A 24,747-nucleotide genomic window follows, 5' to 3' on the forward strand; every position below is an offset into this window, starting at 1 on the left:
AAACAAACAAAAAAAAATTAATTAACAAATAACAATATATAATATATAACAATATAAAATATTATGAAAGCAAAAAGCACTAAACAAGACCAATAACCTTGATTTATTAACCCATTAAACACAGTATACCCCATTTCCCCATTATATATGTACTTACTGAATACCTTTTTTTTGTTCTTGAAATCCTTTATTTAGATGTTTTCTTGCATGTCATTGAGAAATAAAACATGGAAAACATCTAGAAAAAAACATACAAAAGGAAAATGACAACCATACACTGCGGCAAATATAGTTGCCAGTGGGCTAAAATGGGTTAAAGTACCTGCAAAAAGTTTGGAAACAATCATTTTAAAATAAGTCCCTTCTGCTCACCAGGGCTGCATTTATCTTATCAAATATATATTTAAAAACAGCAACCTTGTGAAATATTCTTACAAAAAAAAAAAAAAAAGTTTTTTATATTTTATAAAATGTGCTTTATTCCTGTGATCATTTTCAGCATCATTACTCCAGTGTCTCCAGTGTCACATGATCCTTCAGAAATCATTACAATCTGATTTGATGCTCAAGAAACATTTCTAATTATTATCAATGTTGAAAACAGTTTTGCTGCTTTATATTTTTGTGCAAATGGTGATGCTTCATGTTTTCTGAATCAAACAATTTAAATATCTCCTTGCTGTTTTTGTTACATTCATAATCACTACTTTTGTCAGTTCTTTATGGCAAGCTTTATGTGTGCGCTTGAGTTCTATATATGCTAGCAATTACGTAAACGCTCATTATAATGGTTTATTCCAAGTTTATTCCCTTTTTATGACAAAACTAATAAATATTAGTCAACTAATGGCTTAAATTAACAATTAGTCAAACGTTATTTCACATATTTTTGATGTTTGCCTCACAGACATGAGAAATTTGTTCAATGAAAGCTTGAAAAGTCTTCTTTTAAATGAACCAATTCATATCAAAATCAAATATGCAACAGTCTGATTATGTAATCCATATATGAAAGTTGCATTTCTCTCTGAAGGCACATCCATTGTTCTGTGGTTCTGTAAACATCTTTACAGCCGACACTGACTCAGAAAACATTATTAAAATTTAAATGTCTAATTTTTCCTGACACATTTATAATCATTAGGCTACTTTTGCCGGTGCTTTGCAGCAAGCTTTATGTTTTTTGCTTTAGCGTGCAGACTAAATTAGTATTGTGTATTTCCCCCATCTAAAATATAAAGATTGATATTTTTTTCTGACGTCTGGACTGTATTTTCAGGTGTTTTGAAAAATATAAACAGATGATTCAATATATTATATCCACTTCTTACCTCCGAGACTGTGTTATGATCTATATGACCTTATTATTTTTATTGTGAGTAGGCTACCATTATTGACGATCACTGTTGTACTATACTTTTGTGATATTTACCATAATATAATCAGACGAGTATAGAAAAGTTTATGAAAGTGTCACTCCACAATACATTATCAAAAATATATAAAAATGTATAGTATGTTTGTTACATTAATCAGTGTCTAGCACACCTTCCTAAGGAAAGAAAATAGACCAGCATCATAGCATCATAGCCATGTAGAAACCTCTACTATAAATATTGCACATACTTTTCTACAGGCTCTCTGTGAGAAAGTTGGTCCTTTCCTGATAAATTTAACCTTGGGCACCCTGAAAAAATTGCTGTGCTCCATTTGGTTGTTGGCAAACCAAGAGAGCTTCAGGGGTGTTGCAGACCGGTTTGACATGTCAACAGGAACCCTTCATTAAATTTTTTCTGACATTTGCAAGGTCCTTTGTACACTAAGAAATGAATACATTCGATGGCCCAGAGAGGAGGAGTTTGCAAGCCTGGCAAATGGCTTTCAGGACAAAACTGGCTTCCCTGGAGTCATTGGAGCAATCGATGGCACACACATTCTCATCCCAGCACCCAAACTCCACAGAAACAGTTACATTAACAGAAAGGGACATGCAAGTATTCAACTCCAAGCAGTGTTCACATCACAGATGATGTTCCTGGATGTGTACACTGGTTGGCCAGGGTCTGTGCATGATGCTAGGGTATTTCGGAACTTCCCATTATATGGCCATCTCCAGGATGCAATGAGAAGTGACTACCACCTGCTTGGAGACTCTGCATACCCGCTCAGCACATCTCTCATTACACCATACAGAGATAATGGGCACTTATCAAGAAGGCAAAACATTTTTAAACACTCCACAGCTCAACCAGAGCTGCAATTGAAAGGGCATTTGGCCTTCTAAAGGGGAAATGGAGACGTCTGAAGTACTTGCCCATGGAAGACCTTGAAAAAGTACCAGTAGTTATCACAGCTGCATGTGTTCTGCACAATTTCCTCTTGAGGGAGGAAGGCCACCAAATGGAGGATTGTGAAGAGGTGGATGGAAACGATGACATTGACTGTCAAGCAGGACACCCTTAAAATACTTCAGGTCAAAGAAAAAGGGATGATATTGCTTCATTTTTGGTGGAGGGGGATTAAAGTTTCTGTTTAATGTTTTTGTGTTTTCAGAGGTTTTTGTTTCATAAAAGAATGGAAATAAAATATTGAATAAAAAAAAAAGGTGAGGTGATCAACATTGTTTAATGGCATGATGTACAGTATACTGAAGGAAATGCATGCAAACAAAATAGAACCTAAATATCAGCAGAATGTGGCAAAACACAAGTTTCTATTTCTTTGTTAAAGCAGAAACAAATTCTTTTAAGATGTTGTTACGTTCACTTGCCACTTCCACTGCTTGCTTTTGCAGGGCCATGAGCTCTGACATCTGCCTCCTCTGCTCAGTGACATACTGCTCAAACCACTCAGGTGCTTCAGACTTGTGCTTTCTCTTTTTGCCATGTTCTGCTGATGGATTAGGTTGTAAAGTTTATGGTCCTGAAGTTGATGGTCCTGGGCCAACTGGATCTGATGAAGATCCTGAGTGGAAAGAAGGATTAAACTTGGTGGCCTAAAAATGGTAATGATCAAGGCAGCAAACATCACTTTCCTCCAACAAATACATTTTGCAGTTCTACTGTAAATTAGAGTCATGTGCCAACAAAGCTACATTAAACATCCAGTTAACCCAGCTTCTAATTACCCGAGTCACATAATAGACATCTGTCAAATAAAGCTGTTAGCAACACTACCAAGTTACACAGTAAAATTAGATGACAAGATTGGAACTACTTTGTATCCAACGTGAATGCAATTGTGAGGCCATTATATGACATCACTGGGTGATTGAATTAAAACTTACAAATAAGATCCAATAATGTATAAGATTTAAAAAAAAAAAAAGCATATAAAAGCATGAATATAACATGCACTCAACTCATCTGATGTGCTAATTCATGTTGATGTGAAGAAGAAAAAAACATTGACATAGAAAAGATTATCACCAGCAAAAGATGACACGATCAAGACTGGTTCCGCACTGGGATCATCAGCCAGGAGGTCCTCCATTGATGAGAAAAAGACCCAGCTGCTGGCACCACTCCCAGTCTTCTTTTTACTGTCCACTATTGTTTTGTATCTAATAATAAAAACCCAGAAATAGCAAATGTCTTCAAGTGGCCCTACTCCCAAAATTATGCAAATGCCAGTATCAAAACAAACCTGTGTTTTAACTGCCTGAACTTATTGTCAGATGCCTCTGCTCCAAAGTCATATCCTTTTGCCAGCATTTGTGCAGCTACCTTTTTCCCACACTTCTACTTTCTTTAATACAGGAGATTGAAAGTCTTCAGCCATTTGCTTTGTCAGAGAAATTAGAAGCAATGTTGCATTGTGCGTCCATGGCTTAGTATCTATAGCACACATTTAAATACATAAGTCACAGAAAATATATAAATGGAAAAATTGTGCTAGGAATGAACAATATACATTTATGCATTTGTTGGGGGTTTGACACTGGTACACACTTTGGAGCACAGACAGATGATGGTCCAGCAACTGACAAATTAAGTGGTGCAGGAGCCAACATCTGTGGTGCAGGAGATGGGTGCACATGCAGTGGTGCAGTAGGAATGTGTAGGCCTAGTGAAAGTTGACTAAGTCCATTTGATGCACTAGCCTGTTCCAAAGGGATTGCTGAAACAAATGAAAGTACACATCTTACCAAATTCTGACTGAAAACACATCTATTTTATCTCCTGGTAATCAATTCTAATTTAAATTATTTTATTTCTAGTTCTTAATTTTTTAATACCTTGTATTAATTATCATTCTCATTTTATGTAAATCGCTTAATTACCACTGTGTATGAAATTTGGTATATAAATAAACTTGCCTTGCAATGAAGTTAAAAATATAAACAACTACATCATCATGGTGATATGCTATATTTTACTATAAAACTCTTACGGCAAACATGTCTTCTAATGTCTTCAATTGTTGCATATACCGAGCTGCAGCGGACACATTTGTAAACTACTTTACTTGGACCCATTGTGCGAGCTGTCTCTTTAATACCGCGTGGTTTATATACATGCTGCCGCTGATTGGGCCGACATTTCTGACACACCCACCAAACAAAAAAAAAAAAACAAAAAAACCTAGGTAGCTGTCTTGCTGCCTCGCTATCTTATAAGAGAATGACTTTTACGGCAGCATTTGTGCATGAAGACACCTCACGAAATTGATTTCGGACAGACTTCTGAGGCAGCGTAACAGTTTAATGATCTACAGCAATATAGCGCGAGCTTTGGTTCCCATTCAGTCGGTCACGTTCGACGTACGTCGGACAGACCGACGAATAGGAATCTCGCTAGAGAGGCCAATCTACTTCGAGTGTAACTAAACGAGCCAATGCACATTGGCATGCAATCATATGCATCAGCTGCTTGCCTCGCAGCGCGGGTATATAATGAGCAGCAGGTGCGTTGCATCTTCAGCTTTTCGCTTCGGAGCCAAACCTTCTCAACACTGAAGAAGATAGCTACTGAAACCACGAGTGTGAACGAGTCTGCTCTTCGAGACGTCTCTTGGTTGCGGTGCAGGCGGACAGCGCAGCAGCGGGGCCGATTTCTCCTTTGTTTTTCTTTGCCTTTTTTATTTGAGCAAAAGCTGTAATCAGCGTGAAGGCCGTTCTCACGGCTGGTGAAACGGTGCGCCTAGAGCGCTAAAAAGCTGTTATTACAGCTGGTAAGAGAGCGCCTTCAAGGAGAGTGCACACGACAGGCTGCACATTCCCTGTCTGTGCTGCAGCGGCTTTTCCCCTGCGTGCTTCAGCACCTAAAAGAGTCAGTCCTTGAAAGAGCTTACATGAGTAGTTCGCGTCTTTTTAAAGATGTCGTTCTACTTGTGTGTTTCTGGATGCGGTCGTTACCTGGCGCCTCGGGATGGTCACCAGCGCTGTATCGCGTGCTTGGGCTTAAGGCACGCTGAGGCGGCGTTTGTGGACGAGTCATGTACCCATTGTGGGAAGATGACCGTCGCGGAGCTGCGGTCGAGACTCCACTTTCTGCAAAGGGGTGGAGTCCCGGTCCCGACGCCTCGTTCCAATCCTCCTCAGAGGGTTGCTTCGGGCGGCGGGGCTGGTGACTTGAGGATCACGGTGAGCGCGTTTCCTTCGGGGAACCAACCCCCTAGGAACCCTCACCCCTCTTGCGCTCCGCAGCCAGTAGAGCTGCCGGGGGAACGCGGTGGACCACCCCAGAGGTGTGTACCATCCGTATCCTTCGGAGCTCCCCAAGACGACCGGATGTCGATCGCTGCATCGGAGGGTGAGCCTGACGCTTCTGGGGATGACGATTCGGCGCAGCTGCCTCCCTCGGGAGTGACGACTGTGCCCGATTCAGACCCGGAAATGATGGCTATGCTTTCCCGGGCCGCCAACAGGGTCGGGCTCGTGTGGAACCCTCCACCGTGTCCCGAGCCCTCGAGGTTGGATGATTGGTATCTCGGGGTGGCAAGGGCTGGTTCTCAGACCGGCCTCTTCGGCGACGCGGTCGAGAACTTTGCCCAACAGTTCTCGGCTGTACAAAAGCAGTCAGAGGCGATCAGTCACATCCTGCCGAGGCGGTCAGCTGCTGCACCTCCACCGCCGGCGGCACCTCAGACTGCCCGTCGCCGAGGGCGCCCCCCTGCAGCCGCCCCCGCTCCGACGCCCCAGCAGCAGCAGCCTCCATCCAAGCGGCGTCGTGGAGCCGGTCGCGGGCGGGGTGCCCAGCCCGTCCAGCCACCCCCTAAGAAGAAGGGTGGCAAGGCCAAGTCCAAGCGGCCCTAGGACGGGCGACCCGGAGATGGACGGGACTGCTCTTCAGGAGGTGGTGACCGCACCGCTCCTTCCCCCGGAGGAGGGCCGGGTGGAGAATCTTTTGTTTCCCCTTTTTGTTTTGGTACCCAAATTTTCAATAAAAGAGCAGTTTCCTCTATCTCCGGGTCCGAAGAGGGCTCGGAGAGCAGTGGGAGGGCTAGAACCTCACCACTCTCATCCACCTCTTCTGTCGCCAGCGGACAGCAGCGAGCAGCAGGTAGGCAAAACCTCGACTGCTCCCTCTGTCCACCCGTGGAAGCAGGTAAGTGTTGCACAGCACACTGTGACCCCGCTTCGGGCCGCCTCACACAGAGAGCCTCCCGGGCCGCGTCCCTGCGTTCCACCTCGCTGCCCCGCGGCGGGTACGCCGGTGGTCCCCTTGGTGCCGCTTGCGCGGTCTCTGAGAGCCTGGCTAGCGCTCCCCAGTCCGTCTCGCTGGCTCCTTCGGACCATCAGGCTCGGCTATGCGATTCAGTTCGCCCGGCGCCCCCCCAAGTTCAGGGGCATCCTCTTCACTACAGTGAAAGATGCCGATGCCCCTGTTCTGCGTGCGGAGATCGCAGTCCTACTGGCGAAGGACGCGATAGAGCCGGTCCCTCCAGCCGATTTGAGGTCGGGGTTCTACAGCCCCTACTTCATTGTACCCAAGAAAAGCGGCGGGTTACGACCGATCTTGGACCTGCGAGTTTTGAATCGCCTTCACAAGCTACCGTTCAAAATGCTCATGCAGAAACGCATTTTCGAGTGCATCCGTCCCCGAGATTGGTTTGCAGCGATCGACCTGAAGGACGCGTACTTCCATGTTTCGATTCTTCCGCGACACAGGCCATTCCTGAGATTCGCGTTCGAAGGTCGAGCATATCAGTACAGAGTCCTACCCTTCGGGCTGGCCCTGTCTCCCCGCGTCTTCACGAAAGTCGTGGAGGGAGCCCTTGTTCCCATGAGAGAACAGGGTGTTCGCATTCTCAACTATCTAGACGACTGGCTTATCCTAGCACAGTCTCGGGATCAGTTGTGCGAACACAGGGATTTGGTGCTCAGTCACCTCAGCCAGTTGGGGCTTCGGGTCAACTGGGAAAAGAGCAAACTCGCCCCAGTGCAGAGGATCTCTTTTCTCGGTATGGAGTTGGATTCGGTCGAACAGATAGCACGCCTCACAGAGGAACGTGCTCGGTCGGTGTTGAACTGCCTGAATACGTTCAATGGCAGGACAGCGGTCCCACTGAAGTTCTTTCAGAGGCTCCTGGGGCATATGGCGGCTGCAGCGGCTGTAACACCGCTCGGTCTGCTTCATATGAGACCGCTTCAGCACTGGCTTCACGGCCGAGTCCCGAGATGGGCGTGGCAACGCGGCACGTTCCGGGTGCCAATCACTCAGGAGTGCCGCCGAACCTTCAGTCCGTGGTCGGACCCTTTGTTTCTTCGGGCAGGAGTGCCCCTAGAACAAGTGTCCCGGCATGCTGTGGTTTTCACAGATGCTTCTGCCACCGGCTGGGGTGCCACGTACAACGGGCATGCAGTCTCAGGGGTTTGGACGGGACCCCATCTGCATTGGCACATCAATTGCCTCGAGTTGCTGGCAGTACGCCTTGCCCTGAGCCGCCTCAAAGGCCTGCTTCAGGGCAAGCATGTACTGGTCCGTACGGACAACACTGCGACCGTTGCGTACATCAACCGTCAAGGTGGTCTACGCTCCCGTCGCATGTCGCAACTCGCCCGCCATCTCCTCCTGTGGAGTCGGAAGCATCTGAGGTCGCTTCGCGCCATTCATGTCCCCGGTGTGCTCAACCGTGTGGCCGACGAGCTATCACGAGCTGCGCTGCCCGGAGAGTGGCGACTCCACCCCCAGGTGGTTCAGCTGATCTGGAGAGAGTTCGGAGAGGCTCAGGTAGACCTGTTTGCCTCACCAGAAACCTCCCACTGCCAGTTGTTTTACTCTCTGACCGAGGGAACACTCGGGACAGATGCACTGGCTCTCAGCTGGCCCCGGGGCCTGCGCAAATATGCGTTTCCCCCAGTGAGCCTACTTGCACAGACCCTGTGCAAAGTCAGGGAGGACGAGGAGCAGGTCTTGTTAGTTGCGCCTTACTGGCCCAACCGGACCTGGTTCCCAGAACTCTCACTCCTCGCGACAGCCCCTCCCTGGCCCATCCCTCTGAGGAAGGACCTCCTCTCTCAGAGACGGGGCACTCTTTGGCACCCGCGTCCAGACCTCTGGAAACTCCATGTCTGGTCCCTGGACGGGACGCGGAGGTTCTAGGTGACTTACCCCCTGAGGTACTTAACACCATCACTTCGGCACGTGCACTGTCTACGAGACGTGCTTACGCCTCGAAGTGGAACCTGTTCGTCGAGTGGTGTTCTTCTCGTCGAGAAGACCCCGAAGATGCTCGATCGGAGTCGTGCTTTCCTTCTTGCAGCAAGGGTTGGAGCGTAGGCTGTCCCCCTCCACCCTCAAAGTCCATACTGCTGCCATATCCGCTTACCACGACCACATAGATGGCAAATCTGTTGGTCAGCACGACCTGGTCATCAGGTTCCTTAGGGGGCGAGACGGTTAAATCCTCCTCGTCCCCCTCCATACCCTCTTGGGACCTTACTCTGGTGCTCAGAGCACTCCAGATTGCTCCCTTTGAGCCTTTGCTGTCAGCAGACTTAAAGATTCTCTCTATGAAGACTTTGCTGCTGGTGGCATTGGCCTCCATCAAGAGGGTAGGGGACCTGCAGTCATTTTCGGTCGACGAATCGTGCCTAGAGTTCGGGCCGGGTGACAGCCACGTGGTACTGAGACCCCGGCCTGGCTACGTGCCCAAGGTTCCTACCACTCCCTTCAGGGACCAGGTAGTGAGCCTGCAAGCGCTGCCCTCGGAGGAGGCAGACCCAGCCCTGGCATTGCTCTGTCCAGTTCGCGCCTTGCGACTGTACTTAGACAGAACTCGAAGCTTCAGGACCTCAGACCAGCTCTTTGTCTGTTACGGAGGCCAGCAGAAGGGAAAGGCTGTCTCCAAGCAGAGGATGGCCCACTGGATAGTGGATGCCATCGCCCTGGCTTACCAAGCTCAGGGCGTGCCCTGCCCGCTCAGGTTGCATGCCCACTCCACGAGAGGTGTGGCATCCTCCTGGGCGCTGGCTCGTGGCGCCTCGCTAACAGACATTTGTAGAGCTGCGGGCTGGGCGACACCTAACACGTTCGCTAGATACTATAGCCTTCGTGTCGAGCCGGTCTCCTCCCGTGTTCTCGCCTCAGGTCAGAGGCACGGAGAGGCCCCGGCTTAGTGTCGGCTTGCTGCGCTACATGCGCATTCTATTCTCCAGAGAGTCCCTACGGGCAGACCCTGTTGAGTCCTCCGGTTACCCTTCGGCAGCCGACGTGGCGGAGCGTCTGGCGCCAGGCCTATACTCCGTTGTATCCTTGAGAACCGGATTTAGGCTGGGTTCCATATGTGTGACCCTACGGGGATCCCATATGGCTTTTTCCACGGCTGCTCCTAAACGAAGCCCGTGTCTTTCCCTCTGGGAGAACCCATCTCTCATCGAGTGGAGTCACCCCAGTTCTTCCATATGTTGTACAACCTACAAGGTTAGTCCATATGTACTTATCCATATAACTCCTTCGGGGAAGGATATGGCTTCCGCAGCGTTCCTTATCGCATGTAAGGCTACGCTTTCCCAGCGTTATCCAATTGTCGCACTGAGTGGGTTTTGGGAACAACAGTGATCGACCCTCTCTGCGTGAGCCTGGTCCCACCGTCCTTAGGCAAGGGGGTTCAGGTGGCTCACGCCAGAGCGCTGGAAGAGGGCAGCTCCTGTGGCGCTTTGGTAGGGATTCCTATTCGTCGGTCTGTCCGACGTACGTCGAACGTGACCGACTGAATGGGAACGTCTCGGTTACATAGGTAACCCTCGTTCCCTGAAGGAGGGAACGGAGACGTACGTCCCGTCGCCACAGGCGTTGTCCTGCTGATGCTGCCGCCTGCTCGGTTCGGCTCCTCAGCGAAAACCTGAAGATGCAACGCACCTGCTGCTCATTATATACCCGCGCTGCGAGGCAAGCAGCTGATGCATATGATTGCATGCCAATGTGCATTGGCTCGTTTAGTTACACTCGAAGTAGATTGGCCTCTCTAGCGAGATTCCTATTCGTCGGTCTGTCCGACGTACGTCTCCGTTCCCTCCTTCAGGGAACGAGGGTTACCTATGTAACCGAGACGTGAGAACTAGACAAATATTTAATTACTACAGTAGTAATTTCTCGATAGAAATTATATCAAAATTGAAATATGTTGATCAAAATCGTACATTTATACACAAACTGAGCAGCAAACGCAACCTTCAGACGCCATCTTTATTTTTCTAGATCAACTGTCACAGAATGGAAAGCACAGGATTGTGGGATATCTAAGGCAACTAATGCCTCGTTTCCACTGAGCGGTACGGTTCGGTACAGTTCGGTACGGTTCGGAGCGGTACACCTTGATCAGGCTTGCGTTTCCACCGCAAACAGTACCCTTACTTGATAGGCGTGGTGTAGCCAGAAAATAGTGATCGACATCATTCTCGCGCGAAGAAGAAAACGATATAGTAAACAACAATGGAGGACATACTACAGCAGATCTTGTTCTTGCTTCTCGGCTTGAGGCTGTCTGTCATAAAAAGAAGACGAGTTTTGCATTCGGCGTTTCAGAATACCAAGATCGCAAAGTTCAGACGTCCATGCTGCAGCACCTACCAGCAAGCGGAGGAGAAAACCCGCGTAATTTAAAAACTATTTTACTGTGTCATTAAATGTAGTTTTAAAAGTTTTTCAGGCGAGAATGTAGTTGTTTAAATCTCAAATCTGTGGTTAATTTATAAAGATAGCGTCTATTTGAAAATTTGATCTGACGTTGTCGGAGTTGTGAGATCCAGGCGATCACCGGGCACTCGGTGCTCATGTACCCAGCCGATGTACCTCGGCTAATCCTTCTGACATTCGCCACTGGCTCTGATGTCTCTGTAATGGTTAAAAACAAGATATCATTCATCTTGTGTATAATGGGCAATCTTTGGTCTCATGAATTTATAATTTGTTCCCGGGCAAATCGTTTTGGCCGAGGGGAAAATGAAGTTTTATAACTTTATATTTATTTAACTTTACCGTTAGTGCGCTGTACGTTTGACTGAATTGTTTGTTTGTCTTTATTTCTTTTTTGTAGCCTATAGCTTCTCATATTTTATTTATAATGGTTATTATTGATAATTAAAACTGACGTTTAACAAAAAGAGAAGGTTGTTTTGTCTTATTTCATTTTATTATAGGCTACATACAGTGAAGATAATCAGAGTACCTATGCACATATTGCCTGAACCACACATTAATAGGTTTCATATTTTTTAAATAAAAACGAAAAGAGGCAGGGTTGTGTTTTATATTATGTTTTGTTATATAGCCTACATGAAGTGAAGATAATTAATGCACGCATTGTCTGAACCACATTTGTGTGTGGCGCCTCTTGTGTTGTCATTCCCCTTGTAGCACGCGCAAGTGACGATTCTCTGTCAACCAATCAACGTTCTGCAGAGTGTAGCTCCACCCTTTTGGTACGGTACTGTTGTGCTTGGTACCCCAACGAAAGGGTCCCAAAAAAGTGGTACGGTACGGTTCGGAATTAGGGTACCATTCACAACTTTTGACAATGGAAACGGAAAAAAATGCATACCGTACGGAACCGTACCGTACCGCTCAGTGGAAACGAGGCATAAGGATACATCTATGATTCCTTCAAAAATCGATCTGAGGAAGATATCTCATGAGAGAGGAAGTGAAGCTAACATTGGATTCGGACGTGCCTTGATGCCTTCTTACCTTGAAATGTGTCCTCGGAAGGCAGAATTTTAAGTTTTCGGACGCAGCCCATGTCTCAAACCCGTTGCACACCTGATGCAGAAACTTGTGAAAATGAGATCCAGGCAGTAGATATAAGTTGATGAAAAATTATTTATTCATTAGGGGCCAAGCCCCGAAGGGGCTGTAGCCCCTATTGTAATTGTACGTTTTCCCTTTTATTATTATTATTCTTCCTCCCGAATGGGAGTCTATGGCAGCCCTATCAACGGAACATGAGAAAATTATGAAATTTGGCACACTTGTAGTGATGGTCATGTCTAGAAATCTGACCAATTTTGGAGTCTCTAGGACCAACTCTATAGCGCCACCACCAGTTCAAAAATTCAACATTCTAAAGTTTATAACTTTTGAACCATTTGCTCTAGAAAAATACAATTTAGTACATCTGATTCGTCTCTTCATGCTGATTCTATTAAAATTCTAACATTAAGTCTCCGCCCATTACAGTAGCGGCCATTTTGAAAAGTACAGTATTCTGTTTTTTCGCTACTCCTCCTTCAAAATTTGTCCAATTTTGTCCAAACTTTGATAAGGTGATCTTTGGTCTGAGCCGCACAGAAATGACTGAACAGATTTTTTTTATTCATCTTTGTTCAAAAGTTATGATGTCACGAAGTTAACGAGGTTGACCCAAAATTGCTATAGAGGCTGTATCTCGGCCAAACTTTGAGCAATCAAAACTAAAATTGGTACACTTGATCAAGACCATGATCTGAGGTTCCATGCCAAATTTGGGAACAGCGCCACCTACAGGTCATGAGATCTGAAAAATGGCTATTTTGGCCAATAACTTTTGAACACTTTATTAGAAATCAAGATCTTGGTGTCTATGGATTCCTTGGGCCATGCCGAATCCGGGGATATTGAATTTGTCAACATCGGATGAAAAGCATGTCCGCCATTTTGAATTTTGTCATAAATTGCAATAACATTTAAACAATTTGACATATCATCACAAAATTTGGTACATATGACCATCAGAGTGTCCTGAAGGTACATGAGAAGTTTCAGCACAGCGCCACCTAGTGTTCCACAGATATAATGTTTTTTTGCAAAATTGCTTATAACTTTTGAAAACATTATCCAAAATTTGTCTGCTTTATGTCATTTTATTCCCTGGCTTATGCCGATTCCGACAATGTGTCATTTGTCATTTTCCTTAAATGTACCTGTCTGCCATATTGAATTAAATCAAAAACAGTTTTTTCGCTACTCCTCCTACAAATTTTGGTCAATTTTGTCCAAAATCAGCTCAGATGATCTTTGGACCGAGCCGCACAGAAATGACTGAACGGATTTTTGATATTCGCTACCATTCCCAAGATATTCATCTCTGAATGTGACCTTGCTTGTGTTTGTTGTCTTATACTAGTTAGCTTAGCACAGTAATTGCTTAGCATGCTAAACTATTGCTATTCTTTCTAATGTGGTCTTCAGTCAACAGGTTAATCAAAACTTAGTTGGCATTAAATAACTTTGCATACTAATATGGTTAACATGCTATGAAGCTTTTTTTTTTGTGAACTCTTTCTCACACTGAAACCTCTGCTTAGCATACTGATGAACTTGCATGGCTGATTAGCTCAATGTGTTACGCCACGGATCCCGAATGCTCTGCATAGTGGGTTCGAAACTCAGTGTGACACATGCCCAGACCGCATGAGGTACTGTGGCAGGAAAAGATGCAGAACTTGTGTCTGTTCTAGGCATTCTGCCTAAAACTGGTCTAATCTGAAGCTATCACATGCAATTCCTTTATGTCCAAATTCGTAGTTATTCTTCTTCCCCCTGTATGGTAATCAATGAACCATATGAAGGAAAATTATCAAATTTGGCATTCTTGTAGTGATAGTAATTAATAGTAATTTGACCAACTTTGGAGTATCTAGGACTAAGTCTATAGCGCCACCACCAGTTCAAATATTCACTTTTGTAAAGGTTATAACTTTTGAACCCTTTGTTCCAGAAAAATGAATGTCAATACAACTGATTCCTCTCTTCATACTGATCACATTCAATATCTTACATTAAGTCTCCACCCAGTACAGTAGTGGCCATTTTGAAAAGTACAGTATTCCGTTTTTTCACTACTCCTCCTTCAAAATTTGTCCAATTTTGTCCAAACTTTGATCAGGTGATCTTTGGTCTGAGCCGCACAGAAATGACTGAACAGATTTTTTTTATTCATCTTTGTTCAAAAGTTATGATGTCACGAAGTTAACGAGGTTGACCCAAAATTGCTATAGAGGCTGTATCTCGGCCAAACTTTGAGCAATCAAAACTTAAATTGGTACACTTGATCAAGACCATGATCTGAGGTTCCATGCCAAATTCAACATCGGATGAACCACGTGTCCGCCATTTTGAATTTTGTCATAAATTGCAATAACTTTTAAACAATTTGACATATCTTCACACAAATTGGTATGTATGACCTTTAGAAGGTCCTGAAGGTACCTGAGAAGTTTCAACACAGCGCCACCTACTGTTCCACAGATGTAATGATTATTGCAAAACCACTTATAACTTTTGAAAACACTTTCCAAAATGTGTATGCTTTATGTCATTTTATTCCCTGGCTTATGCCGATTCCGACGATGTGTCATTTGTCATTTTCCTTAAATGTACCTGTCCGCCATATTGAAATAAATGGAAAACAGTTTTTTCGCTACTCCTCCTACAATTTTTGTCCAAAATCAGCTCAGGTGATCTTTGGACCGAGCCGCACAGAAATGACTGAATGGATTTTTGATATTCGCTACCATTCCCAAGATATTCATCTCTGAATGTGACCTTGCTTGTGTTTGTTGTCTTATGCTAGTTAGCTTAGCATGCTAATTGCTTAGCATGCTAACCAGTTGTCATTCTCATTAATGTGGCTCTTCAGTTATCAAGTTAACCATGAGCTTCATTAGCATTAAGTTAGCTTAGCATGCTAATATGGATAGCATGCTAAGTAATGCTTTTTTTGTGAATTCTTTGTTAGACTAAAAGGTTTCTTCCACAGTCTGTTGAATGTGCATCCTCAAGTAGCTCAATGTGTAAAGCCAGTTATCTGAAGAGCCCTGTATCCGAAGTTAGTGGGTTCGAATCCCAGGTGGAGCGGTTTTAAAATAGTGTGTTTTGATTCCTTTACTGCCTCTTGGATTAGAAATAAATGCTTTTTGTTTCATGCTGTGTTCATTTTCATCTAAGCTTATGTACATTCTGAGTTCATTCTTGCCCGTAATTCTGAACCAGCTGTTTCATGTTTGTTCATTTTCTGCTGTTTTTCCTCTTCCTGCTCTGTATTGCACTACAGCATGATGAGCTGCAGAATGCTCTAAAGTGCAGCTTTATAAGAATTCTTCATTTTGAGTTCATTTTCACATGAACTAATAAACTTCGGCAGGTGTGGAAACATTCACTTGCACAGTGGTGCAATGAGATGAGAAATGGACCTTGGACCCGGAGGTCGTGGATTCGAATCTTGTGTGGGGTTCCTTTACTACTGGGGCTTGGCCCCGAATTGCTGCTTGCAGCTATATTTACAATTAAATTTAGCCTCACATGCAAACTTTAATCGATAATGAAAATACTTAATAAAATCAAAAGGTAAAATAACCATCATAAAGTATTAGTCAATAGTTAATAATAAAATTTTGAGTATTGTAAAATCCAGAGTATTGTATCTAATAGATGAAGATCAAAAAGAGCAATAATTAAGACATTTGCAGATAAGAGACAAGAAGCAGAAGCCAAGGAGAGCAAAGGAGGGAAAAAAAGCTGAATTATCAATCAACTCAGTCAGCTTTATACCATGAGCATATAGGGAAATTTATGTCCCACACAAATTGATGTTTTTGTTCTAAAAGAAAAGGTTAATTTCACCCATTACGTCATCTACTGGTCCAGTGTCAAAAAATAGAGAAAAAAAAGTTGTTTTGACCCCCTTTGGGGAATTTTGCGAATTTTACCCTTTTAAATGTCATCAGGAAAAATAACAGACATATTTTGATCAGATTCAAATTCAAATGGTTAATTCTGCAGGCGTCCAATGTCTAACCACAAACGTGTCAGCATGACCTGTCACACTAGAACACTTGAAGAACAACTGAACATGCATACATACTCTTAGATATAAAATAAAAATAACCATAAGGGTACAATCACCAGTGAATACTTGAGTACATAAATATGAGTATGAGTACATAAATATATGAAAGCAAAAGTAAAACTTATAAATCATAAGCCATAAATGATTGAAAATAAATATTAATAAAAATGCATGAATATGAATATTGACCATTTCGGATCCATCAGTCCCCCACTTGAGTCTTGAGAGACTCATTACAAAATTGTCAAAAGAATGAATTGAATATAAAGCATCACATCTAAATGAAGCTGCGGGTACCTCTCTAACCCCAGCTAACTGCATAGAATACTGACTGGAAGCCTTCACCAGGCTGGACCGACGAGGGCTACTAGAAAAACCTGACCCCAAACGTCCTCTGGACTTTTGCTGGGTTGAGGTCTTACCACAACTATCAGGCGGATAAAATTTCTTCCATTAGTCTTAAATTGTTAGCCAGTTTTAGTAAAGAATCAAAATCAAATTGATTTGCCATAATAAATTGGGAATTCAATATCAACTACTAGACCCAAATAAAAACGAAGTAAAATAACATAACCATCAGATGTATCACACAAATAGACAAATTGAACAACTATATATCATTTGATAACCCTAAACAACACAATCCTTCAAAGTCTCAATCTCTCCATTCTGTGCTGCAGCAGTAGGATGATGTATGTGTTGCTAAGCACTGAGGTGCTCGTCAATCCTTCGATCCTTCCTTGGTTCTGGGACCCTCAGTTGGAGCAAACATTGGGCTTTTAAGCCACCAGTTGAGTTTACTCATTCTCTTCATTGACCCTCCTAATGGACACTTCCTTTCCAGTGGTCACAATCAGGTGTCACACAGGGAAAAGAACTTGTTCGATGAATATACCACATATAATCTCCTGATTACATCTACTCGTACTGAACCTAGACATGGAGAAGATATAACGCACACAAAAAGAAAACAAAACAACAAAACAAAACAAAATTGTCGTTTTTCACATGATTGACAATACATTAACACTTGGATTAGTAGGATGAATTTCAGCAATCAACAGCACAGCTTTGACCTGTGAATGAAGACCCTGTAATGTTTTTGTTAGAGACAACATATATTTACACATCACCCCGTCCAGTCCTCCCTGGGGTAGCAAAACCTGTGGAAATTCATTTGGTGTGAGGGTTATCCAGGGCTGTTCAGGCCATGATATTCCTTTATCTGGCAATATCATACATATTTAATCAACAAAGGAAATAATATAACAATAAAATTAATTAAGTAAATAATTTCTTATTTTTAAAAAACAATATAAATTTCTCTACCTGGATAACACTCATCCCACCTTCAACAAGTTAACAATCACAAAACAATACATTATACATTCAGAACAGCATCAGTTCCATCAGTGGAATCCATCATGACATGCTGGAAAGAAAAGTAAAGTTAGTGTGGGGTAAACAGGACAAGATTGCTTGTTCTGCTTTCCCAAAGTTATTCACCTGCGCAGGTGTGGCATTGTTTCATTCTGCCACAATAACCCAGGTCAGGATTATTAGCCAAATTCATCCATTTTAAGAAAATTTGAATACAGCTGTTTATGGCATTTTTCTTCACCATGGTGCACCATCACTCACACACTCACACACACACACACACTTTTATGTCTCTGGCCAGAGTATAATTTTTTTTTTTTTTTTTGTCACTGCGTCTGCAAGCAGTGAACTAAATGGGGAATAGATATTGTTAAGGGTGGAATACCACCGAGTCCAATCGAATCAAAGTCTTTCGACGATGTTGAGAATGATGAAACATAGGCACTGTGGCATTCCCCGCGCAACAGTGTCTAGGTTTTTTTTTTAAATGATTTAGTCAGACGACGTTAGTCGCAATAGAATCGATTTTAACACAGCAAAAACAAACACCAATTTTAAAGAAATATTATTTTAAGCCTAGGCATGCCACGATTAAGAAAATTAATTTCTTAAATATATTTTAGTATTCATCTATGTATTGGAAAAAAGTATCCTTTCCACAGTTGCTCATGAGCTGTTCTAATAATAAAAAAACACTGGAGATCTCATAATTTTGGATCTATGATTAACCATAGTCATAATCTCTGATGACAGCATTTGTGATATATATATATATATATATATATATAGATTTTACAGGTTTGATTTTTTTTCCTTATAATAAAGAACAAATATCTATTAGCCAAGATGGAGTGACTAATATTATATTTCTACCAACCATATTCTATTTAAGAGAACTCTGTAACACACATGTCTGTCCTGAGAGCAAAGTTTAAACTCTCTTCATTGCACAACATTCTCTAACTAAGTCCGAACCTAGTTTAACTGAACATCAGTCAAACCAACACTTAAGCACCAGTCCAACCCTGTATGAAATGGAAGTTATCGACAGAAAAGTGCAGGAGGTTAACAAAATCAAGAACTGCTATGAGACTATTATCAAGTTGTAAGTTGTGATGACAAGTCTAATTTTAAAGCATTCTCTGCAGTGATCACAGTAAAGGCAGTACCTGCACCCCCACACGAGAAAGAGAGGGAAGTCCCCCACTCGTATGGTCAGTTAGTCAGTTGAGCCTGTTTGGCAGTTTTAGTGTCCTTCTTCATCCAGTACGTTGGGTCTCTCAGTCTGGCATGAGGACCAGGTGGAGCATGAGGTTGACTCTGAATGCAGCCGTCTTTCTCTCTCTGCATCATGGCAGGATGTGTTGTTTCTGCATTAACTCAGTCTTTTCGTCGTCAACCCTCAGAAGTTTCAGCTTCCTCCTTCAGGGTTTAGCTGGAATCAGGGGTGAGCTGAAGCCCATCAACCAGGTGCCTGTGTTTCTCTGCAGCCTGGGTCTTTAAGTTTCTTTTCCCCCAATGGCATGCACAGTCCATTCACTCTTGTTTGTGTTGGGACATCTTCTTCTGGAAATTGAACACTCAGAGAATGCCATAAATCAAATTGACCCCATACAAATTGTCATCACAACCGAAAATGAGCAATCTGCTCTGCTTTTACTTATTTTAAGAGTCTCATCCAATTGATAACAGCAGTTCTAGATCTTGTTTTAATGAAGCAAGTTCTTCTTTGCAGAAAATAGAGCAAGCAATTTCTTCTTTGCAAAAATGCAGAAAAGAGCAAACTAAACTATATTTCTAATTATCTGAACATATAAATAATACTCACAAAATCAAACAAAACAAAACAAAATGAAACTTTTCTTTCTTTACCTAAATCAATTTCATTTGAACTTAGTCATTCAATCTTGTTCTCATTCAACACAATGCAAAAGTTATTTATATAACACTTACTAAAAATCTCTAAGATAGATAAAATTTCAAGCTGTCCACCAGGGATTATGAATACATATTTCAGACATCTTCAGATCACTGATAACAGAATATATTAAACCTATATTTTTGCTTCATTCAGTTAATATTGTCCTATTTATTAATTTCTCTTTTTGACTAGCTTTACATTTCATATATATATAGTATTTTCCTTAAACTTTAACCTATCTGAGACAATGCATAAAATAATAAAACAAAACTATTAAGCAGAATTGTCTAAGTACAATTGTACATATCATATCACTAAAATTTGGACCACAATACTTCGAAGATAGCAGCACACTCGAGCTAACACAGCTGGGACAGAACAGAGCAGAACAGGAATTTGATTCAAAACTAACTTCACCTCATCAAAGTGACTTGGAGGAAATAGTGAGTGGCAGATAGATAGCCATAAGTTGCATTTTTAAGCCTTGTTACAATCCAATCTCCTTTATAAGATGGACATCCACATACAAGAATAATTACTGATGTGCTGCTCTGCTTTGACACCCACTCCGACAAGATCGAGTTATGTAGGACATTTTAAACATTTCTTAGCATTTTAGGTTTTAGTGCCTTGCAAGGACTTAAGTACACAAAAGAATAGGTCATGACCGAATATAACTTCATCTATCAGATAAAACACTCAAAATACCCAAAATTTGTGGTTGAACACAATGTTAATGATTTTTCTTTCTTCTTTTCATACAATAATTTCTACAAATTTGCACACTTTAAATTTCTGCTTTCTGGAAGAGGTATTTTGCTCACCTCTATTTAAACCTTGCAGTGCATCTTCCAAAGGACCCGAACCAGGCCGAACACATCCGGGTCACGGCACCAAACTGATGCAGAAACTTGTGAAAATGAGATCCAGGCAGTAGATATAAGTTGATAAAAAAATTTATTCATTACAATTAAATTTAGCCTCACATGCAAACTTTAATCGATAATGAAAATACTTAATAAAATCAAAAGGTAAAATAACCATCATAAAGTATTAGTCAATAGTTAATAATAAAATTTAGAGTATTGTAAAATCCAGAGTATTGTATCTAATAGATGAAGATCAAAAAGAGCAATAATTAAGACATTTGCAGATAAGATACAAGAAGCAGAAGCCAAGGAGAGCAAAGGAGGGAAAAAAGCTGAATTATCAATCAACTCGGTCAGCTTTATACCATGAGCATATAGGGAAATTTACATCCCACACAAATTGATGTTTTTGTTCTAAAAGAAAAGGTTAATTTCACCCATTACGTCATCTACTGGTCCAGTGTCAAAATAGAGAAAAAAAAGTTGTTTTGACCCCCTTTGGGGAATTTTGCAAATTTTACCCTTTTAAATGTCATCAGGAAAAATAATATTTTGATCAGATTCAAATTCAAATGGTTAATTCTGCAGGCGTCCAATGTCTAACCACAAACGTGTCAGCATGACCTGTCACACTAGAACACTTGAAGAACAACTGAACATGCATACATACTCTTAGATATAAAATAAAAATAACCATAAGGGTACAATCACCAGTGAATACTTGAAAATATGATAAGAATTAATCTATAAAGTATGAGTACATAAATATATGAAAGCAAAAGTAAAACTTATAAATCATAAGCCATAAATGCTTGAAAATAAATATTAATAAAAATGCATGAATATGAATATTGACCATTTCGGATCCATCAACACCGTTTCCAGGAAACATGTCGTTCAACCCGGAAACCGTAGCAAAACGTTGTGCACCGGTGTGAGCTTGAACGTGCCCCCGGACTTTTCCGTTCTGCCACATATGTTTGTTTTGATTAATAAAATGGGGGTTTATACTGTTCCATATTGAATATGTGAACTGTTGATTTTTACTCATTTAAATTTTAAAAGACAATCACATTTATGTTTCCCTTAAATGTACTGAAATTGCACTGAAATGTGACTTAAAAACCACACTGTAAAAAATGAATCATGGGTCTTGTAATTTTCATTAAAAAAAATAACGTGATAATTAAATATAATACATTTCATTATTGAAATTGTGGTTTTGTGTTTGATAGAATATATTAAGAAGATTTCACTAATAAAACCAAGAGATAAGTTTTCCTCTTTTATTTAAGAAAATGTGTGCAATTGTTAGGCTTACTTTGAGTAAAATAAACTAATAAAATTAAGAAAAATTTCACTGATTTATTTTAAGAGAATTGGTTCAATTATGCGGTTAGAGACGCCATTTGAAAGTGAACGGATCAGAAGCAGACCCGGCGCCAGACACAAATTTACGGAAGGGCATTTCATTTTTTCAGGGGGGCACAAGTGAGATCAACCTCATTGCATAAAAAAACATTAATTATTAATTAAATGGACAAAAACGAGTAAGAACTGACGTGCCACTCCATTGACGCAATACAACAGAGTCATAAAGATGGGAGCCTACTGAAGCAATGAAAGAAAATTTTACTTGCCCAACCGGACAAGTAGACTAGCCTGTTTAAAACGCCAATAACAATTACCAAAACGCGATAATGATTTTGCATCATTTAGTCTAAATGACGATCGATAGTGCATACTATATAATGTATAATGTAATGACGCTAACAAGGTTCTCTCGAGGAGAAATCGAAACAAATGAGCGCAGCAAACAAAGTGAGTTAAACTCAGTTAATATAGGCTACTGCAGTAAAAATAAAAAAATGTGGAGTTTATATAACATGATACGTTAAGCAACGTCACACGACCAAGAGTGCTGAATAGCATCACGATTGAAAATGTGACACTCATTTCATTTGACATTTAACCAAACAAGTAATTAATATTAAGTCACTTACATTTTAGATTAGATGCAATATTGACTGTTTTTGTTGTTTCAGCAGCGAAAAATAGTTAAAAACTCACAGCTGAACCATAACGCGTCAGTCTCACAGCAGCACTCAACCGTGTTTTCATTACTGAATGATTCAGCGTTTTGAACGAATCGGTTGAGTCAAAGATTCAATGACCCATTCACAAACAACTGCCTCATTCTTGATGAATCAGCGGTTGGAATAAATGACTCAATGACTCGCTTAATAAGACCGCTTATCACCTGCCGCCACCTACTGGCGGTTTAGTTGGTTTAAAAGTGTCATTCTTTCCTACATTTATTTGTATATTCAAAAAAATATTTAAAACAATCTCAGTTGCAATGTGTAAATTATTTAGTGTAAATTATTCAATTTGATTAGTAACAGCCCTATAGTGTCTTATTCTAATTTAATTTATTGATCAAAATTAAGAATTTAAAATTAAAGATGAAGCATATATTTAAAAAGATGCCCTTTATAAAGGTAAAAATATCACAAATATACATATTTAACTATGTCAAAGCTGATTGAACTCTGATGAGAATATTGCTTCATAATCAATTATATAAGAACACAATTGTCACAATGTCAAGCCCTGACACATTTTATTTATGTATTCATTGTTACCGTCAATATCTTTGTTACATTTTGTTTTTTAAAAGGCAGGGACTTTATAAAATAGTTAAATATAAGCAACTCACCACTCCAACAAGTTTTAAATAAATAAAAATAAACTAGGTCTACTCAAAGTGCTATTTTCTATTGCATATAACCATATCATATGTTTTATTTCATTTTTCACAATGTCTAGACAAGGACCAGCATAAAATAAAATAGGCTTAGCCTACTCATCACATTAGTAGAGCGGTAGGCGACGTGCGACAGAGTGGAATCTTCTTAAAACAATGTCCTTCCACTCCCCCCGGAACTTTTTGGTTAGGTCCTTTTCAAATGCCAATTTAATTAAATTGGCCTTGCGTCGATGAAGCATGCTAAGGCGATGCTCTGTAAGGACGTTTTTTAATGTGGAAAAAGAGTTCTCACAGAGTGCTGTGCATGCACCAAAGGTCAAAGCATGTTTGAGCGCCGTGATCACGCTTGGCATTGCTTCGAGAGGTTTCTGAAAGTGTTGTAAAACTTTTTTCATTGTCCATTTACCCCCGTCGGCTTGAAATGAGTCCTTCATTTGCACGCTTAGGAATTGGTGAGCCACTGTGTATTCAGATTCCACAATGGGTGTATTAGTAAGGTCCAGTAAAGGTTTCACTTTGGACACATCCAAGAAAGTAGAATTCTCTGGGTCCAGAGATCTGAGTGCATCCATCAGCACACAATTACGTTCCCCAAAGCGTTCCTTCATTTCCCCACAAACTGCATCGATACAACTGAAATACAACCTGCGTAACTCTGTGTCATTGCTGATATCTTCATATATAATTCTTTCCTCAACTGCATACATAGCGAAGGATGTGTTTAGTGTGCGTCGTCTCTTATTTGGCACAGGCTCTATTGTTGCATCCTTGCAACGCTTCAAGAGTGTCACAAATTCCGTCTCAGAACGGAGATTTTCAATACATGCACATGCTGAATTTACAAGTTGCACACCTGTTAACAGATCCATGTCTTCTGCCTGTAGCATCAGATTAGGGGGGTCGAGATACGATAAGATTTTGTGCACATAGTGAAAAAGTCCACCAAGGCCTGCTCTGCTGCCAACGCATGGGTAACCACCAAATGTAATTGGTGGTTGAAACAGTGGACATAGGGTATATCTCGGTGCAATTTTTGTTGGAGACGTTTTTGCACCTCTCCATGTTTACCTAACATCAGGGAGGCGCCGTCATACACCTGACTGATGATTTTCCCAGAATTCAGTCCTGCTTTTGTTAATTCTTCAATGATTGTGTCAGTCAGTGTTTCTGCATCTCCCTGGTCAGCGGTGGCAATTGTCAGAAGACGTTCAGTTGGCTCATTCAGTTCATTCACAAAACGCACAACTATCGAAATATTCTCTCTTCCTGTCGGGTCTCGAGTTCCATCTACTTTTATCGTATAAAATGACTCGCCAACCTCTTTCACTATGTGCTCTGTGACCAAAGTACTCATAATCTCTATCAAACTGTTTTGAATGTCATGGCTAGTATACCTAGCATTGTGTGGGATAGTCTGCGCTATCTTGGCCAACACAGCATCTTTCCTCAAAGTATATTCAAATAAGGATAAAAATAATCCGCATCCTTCTTCAGCCATACAATCAAAAGCATCATGGTCACCTCTAAAAGGTAGCTGG

The 24,747-nt window shown here is 41.6% G+C and overlaps 1 pseudogene; it reads left to right on the forward strand.

The window, feature by feature from the left end:
- LOC137006055 (zinc finger protein 721-like) overlaps positions 1–24,747 on the forward strand; it is a 970,851-nt pseudogene that overhangs the window by 105,709 nt on the left and 840,395 nt on the right.

This window comes from Chanodichthys erythropterus, chromosome 3, assembly GCF_024489055.1.
Source record: "Chanodichthys erythropterus isolate Z2021 chromosome 3, ASM2448905v1, whole genome shotgun sequence".
In the NCBI taxonomy this organism is placed as follows: Eukaryota; Metazoa; Chordata; class Actinopteri; order Cypriniformes; family Xenocyprididae; genus Chanodichthys; species Chanodichthys erythropterus.